At 33.8% G+C, this 21687-nt stretch overlaps 1 pseudogene; it reads left to right on the top strand.

Annotated features, from left to right (window-relative positions):
• The first annotated feature begins 19288 nt into the window (after positions 1-19288).
• LOC130234617 (BTB/POZ domain-containing protein KCTD12-like) lies at positions 19289-21203 on the top strand (annotated as a pseudogene).
• The last annotated feature ends 484 nt before the right edge of the window (positions 21204-21687 follow it).

The raw sequence follows: 21687 nt of genomic DNA, 5'->3' as shown, positions 1-21687 counted from the left end.
AGAGGAAAAACATTACAATGGGTGAATGACAGTTAGCTTTTAAGACCCTGGTATATGGATAAATAAGAGATATAGTTAGAACAGGGGGAAAAAATTCATTCATTCATTCATTCATTCATTTTCCTTCAGATTAGTCTCTGTTTCAGAGGTCACCACAGCAGAATGAACCGCTAATTATTGCATTGTTTTATGCAGTGGATACCCTTCTAGCTGCAAACCAGTACTGGGAAACACCCATACACTCGCATACCCACACACTACTAAGAATTTAGTTTATTCAATTTCCCTATAGCACATGTTATTGGAGTGTACAACTAAATATACTAGCGCTTCATTAGCATTCTTTGAAGCAATTACACAAACAAAAGTCCAGTAATTAAATAAACTAATTTCCTTCATTTAGAATAGATGTCTATCCAGCCTCATGGTTGCTTTCTATTAAACTGAAGCCTGGATTGTCAAGGCTAGTAAATGTAAAACAGTGCTCGCTGGCTCACTTAAACACTTTCTAGAGACTCAGTCAGGCACGTACAACTTTTTTTTTTCCTGTGTAGTCATTTGAGTTAATGTGCATTCGACTGCTGGTCACCATCTATCGTGTCCTTTAAATGACATTTTACAATGGCTAAACAGCAAGCTACATATAGTCCTAAATTATTAACCATTTTACATAATTCAGCAAAAAAGAAATGAAATAACGCGACACAAATGTGTCATACTAGAACTGAGTTTAAATTTGAGTCAGTCACATTAAATCTGCAATGAATAAAGCCTTTGCAGTTATGAAGTGATGAAATGTAATGCAACTGCATTGTTTTCTCATTAAAGTAAGCTCCAAAGAAATCAAAAGAAAAAAGACAGAAATGGTAGACTTCAATATGCATATGTGGGCAACACAATGACATTTATTTAAAAGTCATTCTTATTAGTTTTTAATAATTCCTTTCCAGCTGATTATATTATAGTATTTAATGAGTTCATTCAGCACAGCACACAGCATTGTTTGGCTTTTTTGTTTTATTGCTTTGGGTCTTAAAAATTACTTGAATTTAATGAAATTTATGAAATTACGTAAAAATTTTACGTACCAATTTTTAAATGAACAAATAATAATAATAATAATAATATTAAGTAATAATTCTGTTAATAATAATAATAATAATAATAATAATATTAAGTAATAATTCTGTTAGTAATAATAATAATAATATTAAGTAATAATTCTGTTAATAATAATAATAATAAAAAAAAAAATAATAATAACAATATAGTAATAATTCTAATTCTAATATAATAATAATATTAAAATAATATTAATAATGATAATAATAATAATAATAATAACAGCTTATTATTATTGTTATTATTATTATTGTTATTATTATCAATAATAATAAAAAATAGTAATAATAACAACAACAACAACAATAATAATAGCAGATTATTATTAATTTTATTATTAATAAAATAAATAATAATAATAATAATAATAATAACAACAACAACAACAACAATAATAATAATAGTATTCTTTCTAATAATAATAATAATAATAATAATAGTAACAATTATAGTAGTAATTCAAATAACAACAACAACAACAACAACAACAACAACAACAACAACAACAATAATAATAATAATAATAATAATAATAATAATAATAATAATAATAACCTGTACTTGCAAAGTTCATTGTCTGTTGTCTGTAATATTTATTTTGCCAATATTAAGCAGACAGTATAATGAGAGTTAGTTGACATAGATCTAAAATATAATTTATTATTAACCTGCTTTACTTTCGGATCTTCTTCTGAAGAAGCAAGCCATGGGCTGACTTAAATCCCATCTTTAATCAAGTCCTCACAATAAACACTTCACACAGGTGTTATGCAAAACACTTGGAGGCTGTTTGACCTAATACATTAATAAGCAATTGGAGTCTGTTGGCCACAAAGCCGGCCTAATCCAATGAATAATTTGCTGGAGAAGCAGGTGACATTTGAGGGTCTGCATCATGTATGACTCATGCTTTTATTCATATGCTCTCATGTGTTTGTGAGGTGCAAAGAATGCCTGAGAGTCTTCTCTCTATAGCACAAGAGTCAACATGGCCAAGAATGTATCAAGCAAACAGCTCAAATTACACAACAGATGGTCCAGCTTCACAGAAAAGAAGGCTAAGCATGTCTTAAGGGAAAACCTTGTGCATTTGTTATCATTTTAATTAAAACTCTAGACATTGTAGAAACCGCATTCCCCTGTCATATTTTTGTAGATATTTATTTTTTATATGATTTGTCTTTAGGATTTGTATCATATTGATTGTCATAGAAGTTGAATTTCGCTAAACTGTTTAATAAATTGATTTATATATATATTTAATGATAATATATATATAATATATATATATATATATATATATATATATATATATATATATATATATATATAATATATATATATATATATATTATTATCATCATATTTTTATTCTTTTTCAAATATTTCCCAAGTGCTGTTTAACAGAGACAAAAAAATTTAATAACTAATTTCTAAATAGCTGATTTATTTGGTCTTTGCAACGATGACAGTACTGATCTGTCTCATAAATGTAATTTGCAATGCCCCGCAGATCCCTACTTAATTATTTTTATATTAATAAGAAATGGACTGACATTCAAAATACATTTTTAAAGGCTCATTTCACACTGAATACAGGAATAATAATGCTGAAATTCATCGTCAATATTAACGAAATAAATCCAATTATTAGATACACTCACCGGCCACTTTATTAGGTACACCGCACTAGTACTGGGTTGGACCCCCTTTTGCCTTCAGAACTGCCTTAATCCTTCGTGGCATAGATTCAACAAGGTACTGGAAATATTCCTCAGAGATTTTGGTCCATATTGACATGATAACATCAAGCAGTTTGCTGCAGGATTTGTCGGCTGCACATCCATGATGCAAATCTCCCGTTTCATCACATCCCAAAGGTGCTCTATTGGATTGAGTCTGGGGACTGTGGAGGCCATTTGAGTACAGTGAACTCATTGTCATGTTCAAGAAACCAGTCTGAGATGATTCACACTTTATGACATTCCGCGTTATCCTGCAGAAAATGGGTACACTGTGGTCATAAAGGGATGGACATGGTCAGCAACAATACTCAGGCAGGCTGTGGCGTTGACATGATGCTGAGTTGGTACGAATGGGCCCCAAAGTGTGCCAAGAAAAAATTCCCCACACTATTACACCACCACCACCAGCCTGAACTGTTGATACAAGACAGGAAGGATCCATGCTTTCATGTTGTTGACGCCAAATTCTGACCCTACCATCCAAATGTTGCAGCAGAAATCGAGACTCAGAATCAGAATCAGACCAGACAATGTTTTTCCAATCTTCTATTGTCCAATTTTGGTGAGCCTGTGCCAAGTGTAGCCTCAGTTTCCTGTTCTTAGCTGACAGGAGTGGCACCTGGTGTGGTCTTCTGCTGCTGTAGCCCATCCGCCTCAAGGTTGGACATGTTGTTTGTTCAGAGATGCTCTTCTGCATACCTCGGTTGTAACGAGTGGTTATTTGTGTCACTGTAGCCTTTCTACTGTAGCCTTTCTATCAGCTCGAACCAGTCTGGCGTACTCCTCTGACCAAACAAGGCGTTTGCGTAGACAGAACTGACGCTCACTGGATATTTTCTCTTTTTCGGACCATTCTCTGTAAACCATAGAGTTGGTTGTGCATGAAAATCCCAGTAGATGAGCAGTTTCTGAAATACTCAGACCAGCCTGATTGGCACCAACAACTATGCCACGTTCAAAGTCACTTAAATCACCTTTCTTTCAGACAGGCATACCTAATAAAGTGGCCAGTGAGTGTATATTTAAATAGAAAACACTAAAACATTTTACAGTGTTTTACTGTATCTTTATCAAATAAAAGCATATGGATGTCTTTAATATTAAGTACGTCATAGAGTATGTATGGAGAACATTTTCATGTATTTGCTGAATTACAAAATGTGCAGTCACACACAGACAATGTGATCTTGGTGAAAAACACACATCTGCTTCTCGTTGTACCATCAGCAGATGTCTGCTTCTACCTTCACGTGTTATTAAGAGCATGCAGCTTCAGTATATCAGAAGAGATTGCTTCCATATTAAAAAAAAAAAAAAACAGTTCAGCTGTTTTATGCAAGCACAATTTGTCTTTGGAGCGTGAAATATTTCACAGCAGTGACCTGGACTGTGATTTCCTGGTTGGCTTGCTCCAGAAATAAAAATCACTTCAAAGTCCCTCTTCAATGTGATAGAATAAGATTAAACAGCAAGAGGGCAACAGATTTTTTGATGTCCTTTGTGAAATATGTTGTGAATACAAAAAGAAACAATACAGTTTATATTATGTCAAGAGATACAGCCATGTTAAGAGCTAGGGTTGCTATTAAAAACATTTTCACAGGTTATATGAAAGAAGTTAATTCAGAGATAAGTAAAATGTCCTCAATGGAAATACTAGTGAAGTGCTAGGCAACGGCTGCATATTTGGATTACCTTCAGGCACAGTCATCTTGTGGCCCAGCTGCAAGATAAGAAAATCTAAATGTCCTGGCAACTTCCAGAAGCTCTTGAATATATGCATTTACAGCATCAGGTGGAGGAGGGCAGACTTTTAAAATAAGACTTTACAGGCAAAAGCGTTGTTTATTTCTTACACAGATAATTTGCTTCTATATCTTGAGATGTCAGAGAAAACCATATACAAAATACACATTTAAGTGTTTAAACTACTACACTTTGTTTGCTGTAGATTTCAGCTTCAGTACATTTATTTTATGGTTGTTTATTTTGAAGAAATGCTATCTCTATCAGCTTTTTATTAAAGTTATTTTTTTGTGTAATGATCATACTACAATAAAGAGGTAATAGATATTTTTCTAATCTAAAATCTAGTTCAACTGCTTCTAATTTAACCCTTAAAACATATAAATGACTGAAAACCTTGGCAGATATTCTGATTCTGATTGGCTACTGTCATTTTTCTCTTGTCTCTGCTCCCGCCATTAGTATTTTCAGCTCTAGGTTTGCCTTTGGCCTGGTCTAGCCAACAGCAGGACAGCATCTACTGTGGAGGCAGGTATACAGACACAAAGTATAAAGTAAGGCCCTGTCTGATTGGTCAAATTTGGATAAACAAACTATGAATGCAACACACAAATGCTTGACACATAAAATAAATGTAAATGTCTTTGTACAGACATTGCATATACTATTATCATGATAATTCGTTTTATTTCTTATCTATTTTCTGATGGTTTATATACTGATGCTATATACAGTGCTCAGCATTTATGAGTACACCCCTCACAAATGTCTCATTTAAATGAATATTTTCTAAAGGAAGCTATAATATTATATTTGTGCATAAACATGTGCATTAGTCAGTATGAAGCCAAATCTGGAGCTAACAAAATAACATGATAACGGTCCAAAAACTAGTACACCCACATTTATATGTTAGAGAAAAATATTAAATACATAATTTAAAAAAAGGTAAATTCAAGAGAAACAAAATAAGTTTAAAATTTTGTTGAAATGTTGTAGTTTCAATTTTTATGCAATATTTTGCTTGAATTTAATTGTATTATCTTTCCATTTCTAAAGATGTTTAGTGACTAAAATATAATTTTAGAAAAATATAGCCATTTAATAAATTTTGTGTTCAAATGCACCAAAACACATTGCCTATATTCACAGAGAAATGGATAAAAATATTCATCTTCAAAATGGCTGTACTCAATTATGCCGAGCACTGTAAGATTTAATTAATTCCTAAAAATATCCAGATGTTTTTCATTTGACTGCTAAAAGTATTTTCAGACATCACTTACATATAAAAGTATATTATTTCCTTCACGTCTTTGAAAAGATCCCTGTTTTCACATCAACAATGACTAAAAGTGTTTTATTAGGTGCATGTCAAGCCAGTAGTTAAAACACCCCACACTATCAATCCTGCTATACACTATATTTGCTTGTCATATAAAACACATGCACATAACATCACTGTTTATTGGAGTTTAAATGGTGAGGTTTTGATATAAATGAACGACCAAAGCATACCAAAAAGTTCCCTAAAAAATTTCTTTTATCTTTGCCATGATGACAGTAAATAATATTTGTATATTTGAAAAATATACTAGAAATAAAACTAGAAATAAAATATACTACTTTTTCAAGACACTTCTTTACAGCTTAAAGTGACATTTAAAGGCTTAACTGGGTTAATTAGGTTAATTAGGCAAGTTATTGTATAACGATAGTTTGTTCTGTAGACTATTGAAAACAAATATATAGCTTAAAGGGGCTAATAATTTTGACCTTAAAATGTATTTTTAAACAATTTAAAACTGCTTTTATTCAAGCCGGAATAAAACAAATAAGACTTTCTCTAGAAGAAAAAATATTATCAGACTTACAGTAAAAATTTCCTTGTTGTTAAACATCATTGGAAAATATTTAAAAAAAGAAAAAAAAAAATTCAAAGGGGGGCTAATAATTCTGACTTCAACTGTTTATTGCGATATAAATACAATTTCACCAGATGACTTCGACAGCTCTATTTGCAATGTCATTAGCTTAGATTGATTGAGATTACTTTGTAGGGGAGTGAAATATACATATCTTTTTAATGTCATTTATTATATACATATAATACACAAACTATAGTCATAAATAAACACAATGGAGCAAATATTAAAGTAAAATAAACAGTGCTTTATGGTTTTCCGGAGAGAATCTAACAGTATTCAGGTACAGAAATTGAATAATCAAATGTAAAATAACATTGCATAGTCTTCATCATATAAGTAATTCAATACAAATAATCTTTAGACTACTTTATAGAAAAAAAGCTTTAAATTCTCTGAAAATACTTACGTAGTCACAGGCCTTAAAAACACATACAAATAAACTTTCACTCTATTATAATTAAATTTTGCAGTGCCTAAACAAATCTTCTTTGTTTTGACCTGTGGTTAATGATAATCTATAATAAAAACATTGCATATCTTGCGATGTGATTATTGTGGATGCAAACATTGGGATATTGATGCTCAAGGATACTATGCAGCCCTAAATGGAAAGGTTAAAGGTTCTTCCTAAAACTAATGATTTTAAAGATTTAATATTAAATGTTCAAAGGTTTGAAAATGTGTGTAAATTACTGCATATTTTTAATTTAATTTATATTAATATTCACAATATTGAAATCAAATTCAAACTCTTTCTGCAATTAATAACAGAAAAACTGACATCTCTTAGATGTTTAACATTCACCTGTAGTGGCTTGCAGGAATATTTCTGTTTATCATTTCTTTTTTTGCAAAATCACATTAAAATGTTCACTATTACTCATATACTTCTGGAAATACTTGGTTAAAAAAACATATTTCTATCACAATGATCAATACAAGTCCTAAAAAGCCAATAAGCAACTAAGTGGAAAAGGAAACAGGTCAGCACAGCATCAAACAACCCCGTAATTGTTTTACCCACAAATCTGTTTATCTTCATCAAGAAGTAGTCGATAGACTTTTTCCAAGGGGGTTTGTTTTCATAGCAGCTGCATTCTGTCTACAGATTAAGTACAGCTTTTATTCTTCAGTTAATCATAGCAACAGCTCTGTGCGTTTAACAGTAAGGTGATGAAAAGTGGTAAAAGTCAGCTGCTTTGATGTTCGGTGATAAAAAAAGAATAAAGTCAATTAAGCATTGCAACTTCCTTAAGGACGTGGAATTGTTCACCTTTTGACTTCTGTAATGCTTTTTTCATGTCTGATGATGTTATTACTGCTTAGCTAAATGAATAAGAATTGTATATTGATAGCTTCTTAATAAGCAGTTCACAGTTTGAAAATTACATTAATGTCAAATGTGAGGACCTTGAGCTGAGCGTTATATCAACCAAAAGTCCATTTCCAACACACACTGTAAAATACAGTTTCTGTATTTAGTGATTCACAAGTTTTTTACAATTTATTTATGGTTTGTGAACTGCATTATGGGAGCTTGATATCTGCTCTGTTGACTTTTAATGTTGAAAATTCAACTGTAAAGGTTTCACAAAGTGACTTTTATTGACATTTAAGTAGTTTGAAATAATATAATGTATATAAGAAATAATATACAGAGAAATTAGTCTGTAAAATAACAGAAAAAACAACTGGCAGTTTATTACAAGATATTTGTACCATAATATACAACACCAACCTAGACAATATAGCACTTTAAACTATTAAAAATTGTAATAAATGTCACATCTTTTTTAAATTTCAAAGTTAAACATGTAAATGATGCAATTAGAAAGCACAAATAACAGGAAAAATACAAAAAATAAAACATAAATCACAAAATACTGAAAACTGCCTAGTTTACAGGACACTCTAGGCTGTGCAGAGCACTATAATAACAGAACCCAGAGCCCAGATCCCTATTTTTTAGTATGATAAAACGGTGCTGCTACTTTTCCTGCTTTGTTCATGTCTTGTGCTCTGACATATACCTCGGATGCACCCATGCTGTGTTTCAAACAGAGGAAATCGCACCGGGACACCCAGGAGAAAAATGTTAGTGCACAGTACTTGTGAACGTGTGCCCTATACTGACACTGAGGAGAAGAAACTACTGAAAAAAAGTTTTTGCACACAAAAGTATACATGTAGCATAATAATATTCTGATTGAACCACTGAAGGCTAACTGTATGGTCTGTTTTGAGGATGTTTTTTGTACTATTGAATGAGCCGGGAACCTTGCTATCTATGGAGGATGAGGGAGCTCTCGGATTTCACCTAAAAGATGTTAATTTGTTTTCTGAAGCTGAACAAAGCTCTGAAGTGGATTGAAACAACACGAGGATGATAATTATCATTTAACCAATACTAAAAAAATCTGTCTTTTTAGCTAAATCCAACATCTTATGTCTATTTCTTATATGCATATTCATATAGAGCAATAAATGAAATGATTTCATCAAGATAACTTGGTCAGAGTGATGAATTATTATTATTATTACTACCATTACAATGGAGACTTTGAGCATCATGTATGGATCTGTGAACATATGTGTCTGTGTCTTGTATTGCTTGTTGCTTTTTTAAATTATTTATTTAATTATTTAACCTGAATGTCCAATTGAGATATAATATCTCTTCTACCAGGGAGTCCTGGTCAAGAGAGGCAGCATAAGACAAAAGAAAAATAAAATAAAAACACATGCCACAACACATAGACACACACAATTATAGTATAAACCCCATTCAATTGTTTAAAACATGGGCAGTGTTCTGAATCGACAGTCTTTAAAATACTTTTAAATATAGAAATAGATGGTGCGAATTCATATGTAGTATATCTTGAAGTCATTCCATACATTTTGACCATACTTAGACACTGCAGATCGACCTAACTGTATTTGACAGTACTCCAAGAAATTAGATATATTACTGTGGTAATTTACCAACTAAAGCTTCAAAAATAAAAAATAAATATGTTGTTTTCTCTTTAACTGTAATAAGGTCCATTCTGTCGGTTTATATACTGTAAATTACAGTGATGTGTGCACTTGAACCAGTGACAAATCTTAAGACACTATGATAAGTAACATTCAATTAAAAAAAAAAACATTCTTATAAAGTATATCTCCCTAATCCAATACTGATAGAAGTGTACTCTCAACTAAACGTTTTCAAGCTGCAAAGGAGAAACCTTTTTTAAATGAAAAATAAAAACTTAATGTCGATCTGAGTTTTTTTTAAAGGCTATCAAAATTAAAACTATAAGTCAACTTATCATCAAGCCAGACACCTAAATATTTATAAGATATTTTTTCAATCTGTGTGCCATTTAAAGTTTTAATTCTAAAATTGTGTATTGATAATCTGGATCATGTACTGTTTTTTTTTGCATTCAATACAAGTTTTAAGCAACCAAGAGACATTTGGAATGAATTAAAAGCATTTTGTAAAGACTACTGCCACTTTTATAGATGAAGTAATAGTGCATAGAGCTTGCACATGGATTTACATGTGTGTGTGTATTCTGTATATGTGTTTGTTCCTAGTATTCATTACATTGTGGGGTCAAAATGTCCCCACAAGTATAGTAATATCAATAATTTTTTACCTTTTCTTTGGTCCCTATGAGGAAAACTGCTAATACAGAATGAAGTATTTTGAAAATGTAAAACTGTAGAATGTTTTCGGTGAGGGATGGCGTAAGGATATTCAGAATATTTCAGGTCTGTGCAACATAAAAATCATTACTTCTATAGGAAGTCCCCACACAACCATAAAAACCCAACATGTGTGGTGTGTAGGAGTGTGTGTTGTTTTCTGCAGAGTGCGAGAGTTTAAAGTATTGCTGTTATCCATCACCTCAATGTCTCCCATCTCTGTAGCTCACTACGATAAAAGCTATTGTTTATATGATACAGACAAGTCATGGTTTTGATTTCCATATTCCTTAAGCAAGCTGACTGATGTTCGTTTCTGCCATTGTTTTAAACCAATGCTCATTCATTCTGAGTCAAGAGTCAATTAAATTTAGAAAAAAAGGACAATTACCGGTTCCTGTTGTGTTGAGCAGTATAATCCTTCCTACTTTAAGTGGTATTGCTCTTGGTAATCCTATTTCAGAGAAACACAGTGTTCAGTGATCTCGTCCTTATGCAAGAAGATGCGGTGTTTATGTTCCTGTAATGGCTAATAAATGATCTACATAATTAACATTGTCATAAAATGAATTATCGTTTAGTCCATAACACTTATAACACTCTTTTTTTAATGTCAATTTCTAAACTTAAGAGGATAGTTCACCCAAAATGTGTATTGTTATTTAATAACCTCAGGCTATGATGTTAATGCTTAATACTTTACTGAAGACAAAAGTCACCTACATCTTACCTTTCCACCTACACCTACACCTACACGTAAAATATAGAAATTAACAGTTTGCTGTATTTTGTAATTCATGTTGTTTATTTTTTTTTCACTTATTTAGGCTTTTGGAAAACACAAAATATGAAAACTGTTAATTACCAGATTTTTTTTTACAGTGTACAATTGTTTTCCTTATTTTTTTTTAGATGAACCATAGTCTCTGGTCATTCAAAGCATGTATTGTGACTCCTGACCATACACTGAGGTCTAATGAGAAGATTTCAATCAGTCTATATGCAAAAACAAAACATACATTATATCGTATGTATACATTTATTATGTAAAGTTTCTTGAACAAGTTAGACCTCCATGTATCAACAGGAAGCCGTGGGTATCAATTATATTTTTAAGTCCTGGTAGCAGATGACATGCATTTCATGATTCACCAATGATCATGGTTTCAGCGCAAAATCTTCAAGGTTCAGCAGTGGGACCACACCTCACTTTGTCTCAATAACCAATCACCCACTCCCTAAAAACTTATTAAAGGCAGACCCAGCCCTCTAGCACTGTTCTTCTCGTTCTCTTGAGCCCACCCTTCCTCCCTCTATTTCCTTGTTTCCATTAACAATCCTATAACCCTCTCTTTCCTCCTAGGTTGAATTGGGGGATCCAATCACTCTACAAAATATTACAGAGATGGTACCCCCACTCTGAGTTTCTGGGCATCTAAGGACACCCATTCAACCTATACCTACATGTTCACTGCTTATCCCTTGCCCTTCATCCTCCTTTTCCCTTATCATCCCTTTCATCCCTACATCCATACAATAAAGTCTAGCTCAAAGTGCGGCGTGGTCCATGCTGGTGAATGTTCTACTGAAAAAAAAGTCTCCTGCATCTTGAATGGCCTGAGGGGCGAAATAAATAAATAGCAAAACTATAGCATATTTAGGTGAACTATTCCTTTAAGCTATATTTAACTTCAGACTAATACAATTTGTTAATATGACTAATAGCTATTAGTTCACTTAACAGACTGATTATCATCTAATTTACAGACTCAGATTATTTGTTTCGATGGAAGCCTATGTATTTATTAAGCGCACAGATGCTCATACATTTTCATGTGGCTCTACTGCTGGAACAAAGTTTGTCTCTTCACATTGGCTTTAACTGTTTTTGACAGATGTTTTGTGTGACCTGACACAAAATTTCAGTCAAATCTTTTAGAACAGGCTTTTGGCAAATGATTGCAATCTGCAACAGATCTTATCACATTTACGCATTAAATATGGATTGTACTCTGAGAACAGATGACTCAACTTCTCTTTGAAATGCAAAGCTGGATTCACATTCATTTTAGAGGCTGAGCTCTCATGACTACAAGTTTGCAGGGTGTGTGTTAAGCAGTATTTTAATGATATGATGATTTCACAATCTGGAAGCGTTCATTCATTCATTTCCCTTTGGCTTAGTCCCTTTATTTATCAGGGTTTGCCACAGCGGAATGAACTGCCAACTTATCCAGCATATGTTTTAAGCACGGGATGCCTTTCTAGCCAAAAACCAGCACTGGGAAACATCCATGCACACTCTTGCATTCATACACATACACTATGGCCAATTTAGTTTATTCAATTCACCTATAGATAAGGCTAGGCAAGTTTATTTATATAGCACACTTCATACACAGGCAATTAAAAATGTTTTACATAAACAGCAATAAAAGAGAGAAGTATAAGAAAATATAAACAAATAATAAAAGTGATTAAAACAGATAAAACACATTAAAATGAGTTAAAACAGGTTATAAAAGAATGAAAAAGAAAAGAAAGACATAATAGTGCGATCTGTCGGACGTAGCGCAGTGCTCATTCAGTAAACAGATGTGTTTTCAGTCCTGATTTGAATGTACCTAATGTTGAAGCACATCTGATCATTCTGAAAGCTGATTCCAGGGGGGCGTATTAACTGAAGGCCGATTCACCCTGCTTAGGCTGAATCCTTAGAATTTCTAGTTTAAATTTCTAGTTTCTACTTTAGACATTTCATAAATAAAATCACCTCATCATACGATTGACTGCTGTTTACATATGGTTTTAGTTATTTAGCAAAAATCCCAGAGAGTCCTGCCAACTGATACAATGGAAGCAGAAACAGACATGGATACAGGCCGCTAACAGCCCCAGGGGATTGATTTGGACTTGGTTGTATGCATTTGTATCTCAGAAATGGGTGACCAATGATTTGAATTATACAAATTACTAGCTAAAAATATTCTTTCAGGTTCCACTGAAGAAAAAAGAGGACTTCTCCAGAAGACTTTAATTTGAGTATCATTTTCATTATTCTGAAGAGTTTAAGTCGAGTTCAGGTCAGCTGGGGGTCAATTCATGAGTGAAAAATAGAACTTTATTTTCCAAATTGAGCCCAATGAATCTTTGCATTTTCATCTCGAAATATGACCATCGAATGACCATTAACATAGTGGTATATAGCTTTTTATATTGCCAAAAGCCCTTGTGTATTAATGTAGAAAGAGTCAGTCAATCCTCTGCTAATTATGCAAAGATCTAAATAAGCAAGAAACAAATTAATTACTGCAATAAATATCCCATCATAGACCTTTAAGTGTTTGCTTTATTTATGGATGTAATGCCACAATGGTTACAAATGCAATAAACACAAATCATCATGTGAAATCATGTACATTTTTGTGTTTAGTAAGATTTCTGTTGTTTTTTACAAGCTTTCTGATTGTGTTTATGGTAACTGATGTGTTTGAATTTCTGTTTGAAACTGTAAATACATTCCATATCATTTAATATTAATCCATTTCCTGAAATCTTAGTCTTTTAAAAAGATAATAAAAAAAGAAGTGTGCCAGAGTGCTAACTTTCCACATAAACTAAAAGAGAAGCATCTTAAAAAACGTGAGGAGAGGAATCGTTTCTTCTGTTGGTTTCTCAAAAGGAGGTCTGCTTAATCATTGAACATGCTCACTAGACACACTTCCACAGGATGGGCCTGCCAAGTGCCCCATCATCCTCCATCTCATCAGCTTATCAGGCTTGAGCAGCGGGGCGCTCACCCTGCTGGGCTCTGTAAATGGCAGCACAAGTGCAGTTTTCTTGGACCAGCACAGGCAAGCCTATTGATCAGGTTCGGCCACAGCTCTCAGTAGGGGGTGGTATTGTCAATAAGGTGCAACCTGTACAGCTGTGGAATCAGTTGGTAGCAGTTTAATTGAGGATTACATGCTGATGACCTATCCTCCTCATTGGAAATGCATCATTGGAGATTTATATTGGTAACGAATGGTAACATCTGTCACTCACACAAGTGATATCCAAGGAGGTCTATAATTCTAAAGCTATCTGTTAGCTTTCCCATTATCCCAATGGTAGTTGCTCGGCTGGTGATAGACCACCTGGAAACATTCAATTTTAAATCAGCCAACTATAATTTTAGATCAACAAACACTACAAAACACAGGCACAAAAACAAGATGTCTTTACACAGATTCTTGGGTTCAGAAGGGGAAACTGCAAAGTGTATTAATGTTATATATGAAGGGAATGTCCCAGAAAGAGTGTGCAAAAATTTCTTGTGTGTGCAAATATTTTTCGCAGACTGCTTTACATCTTCACACAATACAAAGCTGCACTTACATCAAAACGACCTTTTAAAGAGCCCCTATTTTGTATTATAAAAGGTGACATTTTGGTTTTGGGGTCTCCAACAACAGGCTGATGTGCATGCAAGGTCAAAAAACACTTTCACTGTCGACTCCCATATGATTTGTTTGGCAATTCATTTGTTCCCAAACGCCTCCTTTGCGTGAGGTAATCTGCGGTGATTGGTTCGATGACCCAGTCTGTTGCGATTGGTTGACTAGGTTCAGCGGAAGACAAAGAGAAACGCCTAGGAATAAAGCAATGCAATTAAACACCACCATATTACTCTACTTTTAAACCTAACCCCAAGTAATAACAATGACACACATTCAGTATTAATCCACACAGTGGCAAAAGTTTAAAAAACATTTTTGAAAATTGACCGCACCGTATGTGTGTATGAACAGCTGATGGTGGCCATAGCAAAGACAAACGGCAGAGGATCGTGAGTTCAGAAATGCATTTAAATTGGTAAAGAAAGAAGCATGCATTGGGCTTCAACATGGTTTTGGACGAAATGTGAATAGCTCCATAAAGATTTAACCTGAGAGAAACATTACAAGCACTGATCTATAATAAATAAGTGATTACAACCCGCACGGAGCTACTACAACTTATAACACACAATTAAACACATACTGTATTTTGCAAACTACACAAAACGAGGCAACAATTTTAATTGGACTTACATGTTATGATCTTGAGCATGAAAAAACTGGTCTACATGAACTGTAACAGTTACTGTCAAAGTCCCTGTCAAAGTCTGACAAAGTCCCGCAAATGGACGACGAGTCCCGCGTTGCAGCGTAGGATATTATATCAATCATTAGAAAAATAACAGGAACAAACACAGAACTAGGTTGGCTATACTGTGGTTTTGTTGTGAAAATGAACTTTAATATTACCCACAGCCGAATCTTCATCTGTCAGTGATCATCATCTTTACATCATGATCAGTCCCGAGATCCCCCGCGCTCCGCTAATTTCTAAATAGAAAAGGCACATTCACGTTGTACCGGATCCAGCACTTTATATTTGGTATTTGGTAATCAACGACGTTGATGAGTTCAAGCAAAAGATCCGAACCCAAAACGTTTAATTTATTCAAATCTGAGTCAACTATTTCGTTAAAGAATCAATAGTTTTAAACACATTCACTTTCAGATTTAAACCTGGATGTTCACTTAGCGCTATGTTTACACACTGCATAGAAGGTCATTTTAAAAAAAGTCATAATAGGGGCTCTTTAAGTATGTACATGTTCCTACAATTTGTCTGAAAAGTGAAGTATATTTAATGGCCTTCATAGTTCCCACGAGTAACTGTTGACATTAGTTGAACAATTTCATTCCACAAAAAGGTCTTTACAGTGGAGAAGTGTCTTTAGATTATTAAAGATGTTCTTCACACCAACCAAAAATGTTCTTTGATGAACTTTCACTAAATAGGGAACAAGAAAAGTTCTTCTATGGCATCTCTTTTCGGTTTTACCTGCATGGCACCTTTATTTTCTTTATGTGTGACCACATAAAAAAGAGTACGAAACTGAGTTCAGAATAAAGCAAATGAAAGTTGATTTTATGACAACACTCAATATCACTGAAATTCATCAAGCACTATGTAATCAAAAGGCTCTTAATCTGCCGCTGTCTGATTCATCCCTTAAATGTCTATCTAGCTCCAGCTTCATCAACAGAAAAGGATGCAACTAAATAAATGCTATTATTGGTGTGGGCCTTTCAGTGAGAGAGGCTCATACATACAAATATACCGGTCACACTTACAGATCCTCTTAAGATGAATGAGTCCATGTAGATTGCTTTCTAAGGAATATTACGTCCCTTGATTAATTTAATCAGTTGATTTTATTAAAGAGCACCCAGAGGGGTTTAGGGAGTCTTAACAGATCAATCAGGAAGGCAGACAGTGACTTATTCACATTCAGCCTTATTATTTGACAATCATAAAGCTGTTTGACCTGGGTTTTAATGAAAGAAGTGGAATTATACAGCATGAATGATAAAAAATTATACACTGCTATTCAAAACACTGGGGTGGGTAACATTCATAAAAATGTCTCTTGTAATCACAAAGTCTTCATATATTTAATAAAAAATACAGTGATATGGTAAAATAGTATCACGGTTCAAATGAACTCTTTTCTATTAAAATATATTGAAGATTTATTCCTGTAACAAATTGCAATCCAACGGCAAAGCTGAATTTGCAGCAATATTCCAGTATTCAGTGTCACATGATCTTTCATAATCTAATAATAATTTGGTAACACTTTATAATAACTACACACTATAAATCATTTATTAAGCATTAGCAAATAGTAATTCATTATCTGTTAAGCATTAACTCTACATTAATAAGCGTTAGTAAGCAGTTTACAACTGCAGCTACAAATGCTGTATTCTTGACTTGACATATTCATAATGTGCTTAATACTTGTACTTTCATACTTTGTAATGATTTATTTTTCATTACTAAATTAAGTATTGCATTATTTACAAACCAGTTGTATTTAAAGTAGTTGAGGGTTTTTAGGATCATTCAGAACGAGTTAGTAAATGATTAATAAATTATTGAAATCAACATTTATATGTCTTATTATTCAGGCATATACTAATAGTTAAAAATGCTTCATTAACTCAACTTCATCTAGTTTTGTGACCTAATCTAAAGTGAGGACTATTTATGCTTTATAAATCCCTTATAAATGAAATAAAGGCTCAGTTAAATTCTAAACAGGAAAAATGACATTACTCATCCCCTTTCATTTAAAGAGACACAAATAAAACTGTACTTCAAATGAAAAATAAATCTTTGCAACCTTATCTAAAATAAAATTACTGTACAGTTGCATTGCATTACATTGCATCTTATTATATTGTTGTTGTTGTTGTATGCAGTTTTATGTCATATTTTGACACTCCTGTTATTTGGCAATGTTTAAACTTTACAGTAATTTTATTTTTTAGAAAAGATTGCAAAGATTATTGTTCATTTGATTCTGAGCCTTTAATTGTCATTTATAAGGGATTTATAAAGCATAAGTAGTCCTCACTTTAGATTAGGTCAAAAAACTGCAGGAAGTTGAGTTAATAAAGCATTTATTAACATATTAGTTAACTATTAGTATATGCCTGAATAATAAGACATATAATGTTGATTTCAATAGTTTATTAATCATTTACTAACTCATTCTGAATGATTCTAAAAACCCTCAACTACTCTTAAATACAACCGGTTTGTAAATAATGCAATACTTAATTTAGTAATGAAAAAAATCCTTAACTAAGTATGAAAATACAATTATTTAGCACACTATATAGGTGCTTATAAGTCAAGAATACAGCATTTGTAGCTGCAGTTATAATCTGCTTACTAACGTTAATGTAGAGTTAATGCTTAACAGATAATGAATTCACTAGATGCTAATGCTTAATAAATGATTTATAGTGTGTAGTTATTATGTAGTGTTACCAATAATTTTAATAAGCTGATTTGCACCTTAAACTAACGTTTTTTCCTTGTAGAAAGTATATATATATATATATATATATATATATATATATATATATATATATATATATATTATATATATATATTTTTTTTTTTTTTTTTTTTTTTTTTTTTTTTGGACAAAAAATTAGCTTTCATTTAATATAGAACTCTATAGAATAGAATATAATCTTTTCAGTTCAATTTATATTAAATTCTATAGCACTTTTTATAAGACTGTGTCAAAGCAGCTATCAGCTTTAAAATCTGGTCAGTCTGATGTATCCTCGCTAAACAAAAGTAATAATATATTAATTTATTATTTCATATAGTGTATAATGAATTCATTATTACATATTTATACTATTATATATTATTAATGTTATTATTATTGTTTTTATTGATCTATATGTAATGCATCTGTGTCTAAAAACAGCCATAATAAGAGCAGCGGAAATTAATTATTTACAAGAAGCAAGTAATTATTTTTACCTCATTAGGACCCCCAGTCAGCAGCATTTTAAATGATGTCAATCTAATCAGTGTGTATCAGCAGAATCTAATATTACACAATCAAAATCAAAGGAAAAGGTTAATAACTAATTGACAATCTAGGTCCATTTTGGAGATGGAGAGATAATGAGTATCTGCTAAAAACAAACAAGTTAAGCTGTGCAAAGAGTGGGCACTGGCGTCATTCGCTCCCGGGGGTCTTTGTCTGGTGCTCGATTCCCTCAAGCCCCTCAGTCGAGCAGGCAAGAGAAAGATTACAGCTCACTTTTCTGAGGAGCAGAAAGCTACTCTTTTAAAAATTTTGTTACATACCTCAGGATGCTAAACCTTTGATATGTGACTTTTTACTATAAGCATTTTACTAGTAGCCTACTTTCAACTGTGAAGTTTGGTAGCCGCAGTTCTATTTCTACTACACCAGATGTCGCTATTCTCTTTGTCAAAAGGCACAAGAGAAATGTCAATTCTGTAATTAACTGTTTTCACCCGCTGCGTGATGGATAGAGAGAATATTTCGTTTAGCCGTGCATCTTTCCGCCATTTTATGATCTACATTTAGCATCCTTACACTTTTGTTGCATGAGATACACTAGCATCTGAACACTGACAGCAGGAGGCATGAAAGCTGTTGGTCTCATTTTGCCAATAAAGCGTTAACATCGTTCGTCTTCTCTCCCCTCCCACAGCCTATTTAAACAAACATCTGCCCTTATCCCGAGCCTTTGGGAAGCCCTTTGCGCACAATCGCGAGTGACTGGCATCTTCGGCAGAGGAGACGCGATGGCTTTGGCAGATCCCGAGTGTGGAATATCAAACGGCGCTGATTCCGCGTCCCCGTTCTCCGTCATTATCGAACTTAACGTGGGAGGACAGGTGTATGTAACACGGCACACCACTTTAATAGCCGTACCGGACTCTCTGCTGTGGACCATGTTCAGTAAGAAAACACCGGCTGAACTGGCGCGGGACAGCAAAGGTCGCTTCTTTCTGGACAGGGACGGCTTTCTTTTCCGCTACATTTTAGACTACCTACGGGATCTAAACCTGGTTCTGCCGGACTATTTTCCAGAAAAGAGCAGGTTACAGAGAGAGGCTGAGTTCTTTCAGCTGCGGGACCTCAGCAAGCTCTTGAGTCCCAAAATGAGTAAAGACAACTCCATCACTGACGAGATCTGCCAGAGTGACTCGGAGGAGCCGAGCGCGAGCGCGACTCCAGTGGTCGGACCCGAGACTTCTCGCACACTGTCCGTCGCCAGCAGCGCACATTCTCCCTCCCTGGAGTCCAGAAAGTCGGGTTACATCACGGTTGGTTACCGAGGCTCATACACAATGGGAAGAGACATACAGACAGATGCCAAATTCAGGCGGGTCGCGCGGATCACTGTATGCGGGAAGACTTCTCTGGCAAAGGAGGTTTGGAGACACTTTGAACGAGAGCAGAGACCCGGACCGGCCTCCAGAGAGGTACACGTCGCGCTATTATCTGAAATATAATTTCCTCGAGCAGGCGTTTGATAAACTGTCAGAGTTTGGCTTCCAGATGGTCGCGTGCAGCTCCACGGGCACGTGCGCGTACTCAAGCAGCGACCCAAACGAGGACAAAGTCTGGACAAGCTACACAGAGTACGTTTTCTGTCGAGAATGAGCCAAAAGCGCTTTATTTAAGAGAGAGAGCGTGTGTATATAGGCGTTACACTACGAGAGTGAAATTTTTCCGGTTTGTATTGGAGTTTTCCCTCATTCACACAAGGCAAATATCTAGTTGTTTACATCATAGAATTGGCTGAGTTTTTAATAGCTGACTATAGGTATTGTTAGAAATAACAAACGCAGAATAACTTGCTATCTCTGCATTTCCATTCAGAAATTCATCATTTCATTCTGTTAGCAGATAAAGATTTTTGTAATTCAGATTCAAGGGCCTATTTGTAAAAAGATTTCCAGATGTGTTTTGTACTCGTTCTTCTTTATGCATGCATCAACAAATGCTTCATCCCAACACTGCACAGAGAGCACATTTGTAAGATTTTGATGAGTGTTCTTAATGAGATTTTTGTTACTGGGTGAATGATTTAAAAGATGATTCCACTTTAAGGAAAATTCATTTACTGAATCATTAAGCAACCATCTGGAAAGAGTCTGACATTCATCACTGATAGGTCTCAATGACACTTTCCCCTTAAATTCTGGTTCATCTTTTCAAATAGCTTAAACAACGAAAAATATAACTGCTGCCTTAATTTTATTTTTATTTTTGTAAAATTATAGTGGTGCCAAAGTTACCTGCAGTAATTCTTTGCACTTTTAGACTAATTTACATTTGAACAATGCAGATTAAGAAATTTGAGTTGAACATCTTAATCGTGAAGTGTATGGAAACAATGACATTACAACTTTATTCTTTGACAAGGCTTAAAGCGCATAAACCATATTGTATTTTGTACACATTTTGCTTGGACGAAAAGGTGGAATTATTTGGTTTGCCTTTTCTTCTCTATGTTGCAACAAAGTGCTCCCTTTTACTCCAGCATTGTAAAGTGTCTCTGTTGTCTGTTCAAAGTTGATCATTCAATAAATTATAATCTGTCATAATATTTCAGCATCAGCCTCATTTTTGTTTGTTTCCAGTGTGTCAGAGTGGCTGGAGGGCATAGCAAGACATGTAACCAGCTGCTGAACACTCTCGATTTGCTCTCCTGTTTAGTGTAAATGCATCCCATGATTTTGTGCTTTTCATTTTTAAAAGACATTACATAGAAATCCCGAAATGCATGTTTGAATTTAAATAGGGTAAAAGTTAAAGTTGTCAGAGCTCTAACACAAACCATTAGGGAGAAAATGAATTGGAGGGAAATAACTGGCATTAACAAATCAGTCCTCAAGCTTGCTTTTTGGATGGATGGAGTATTATTAACTGAGCTCTTGAGAGGTTTGGGGGTCAGCCAGAATATTTCAGTGGCCTGATCATGGATCATTGCCAGACCTAATGAATACGATGTACAATAGATCCCTTTCCGTTTTGTGTGACACGAATGTTG

Source organism: Danio aesculapii, chromosome 9 (genome assembly GCF_903798145.1).
Source record: "Danio aesculapii chromosome 9, fDanAes4.1, whole genome shotgun sequence".
In the NCBI taxonomy this organism is placed as follows: domain Eukaryota; kingdom Metazoa; phylum Chordata; class Actinopteri; order Cypriniformes; family Danionidae; genus Danio; species Danio aesculapii.
Note: the sequence above shows the minus strand (reverse complement) of the source record. Positions and strands in the feature narration are given on the sequence as shown.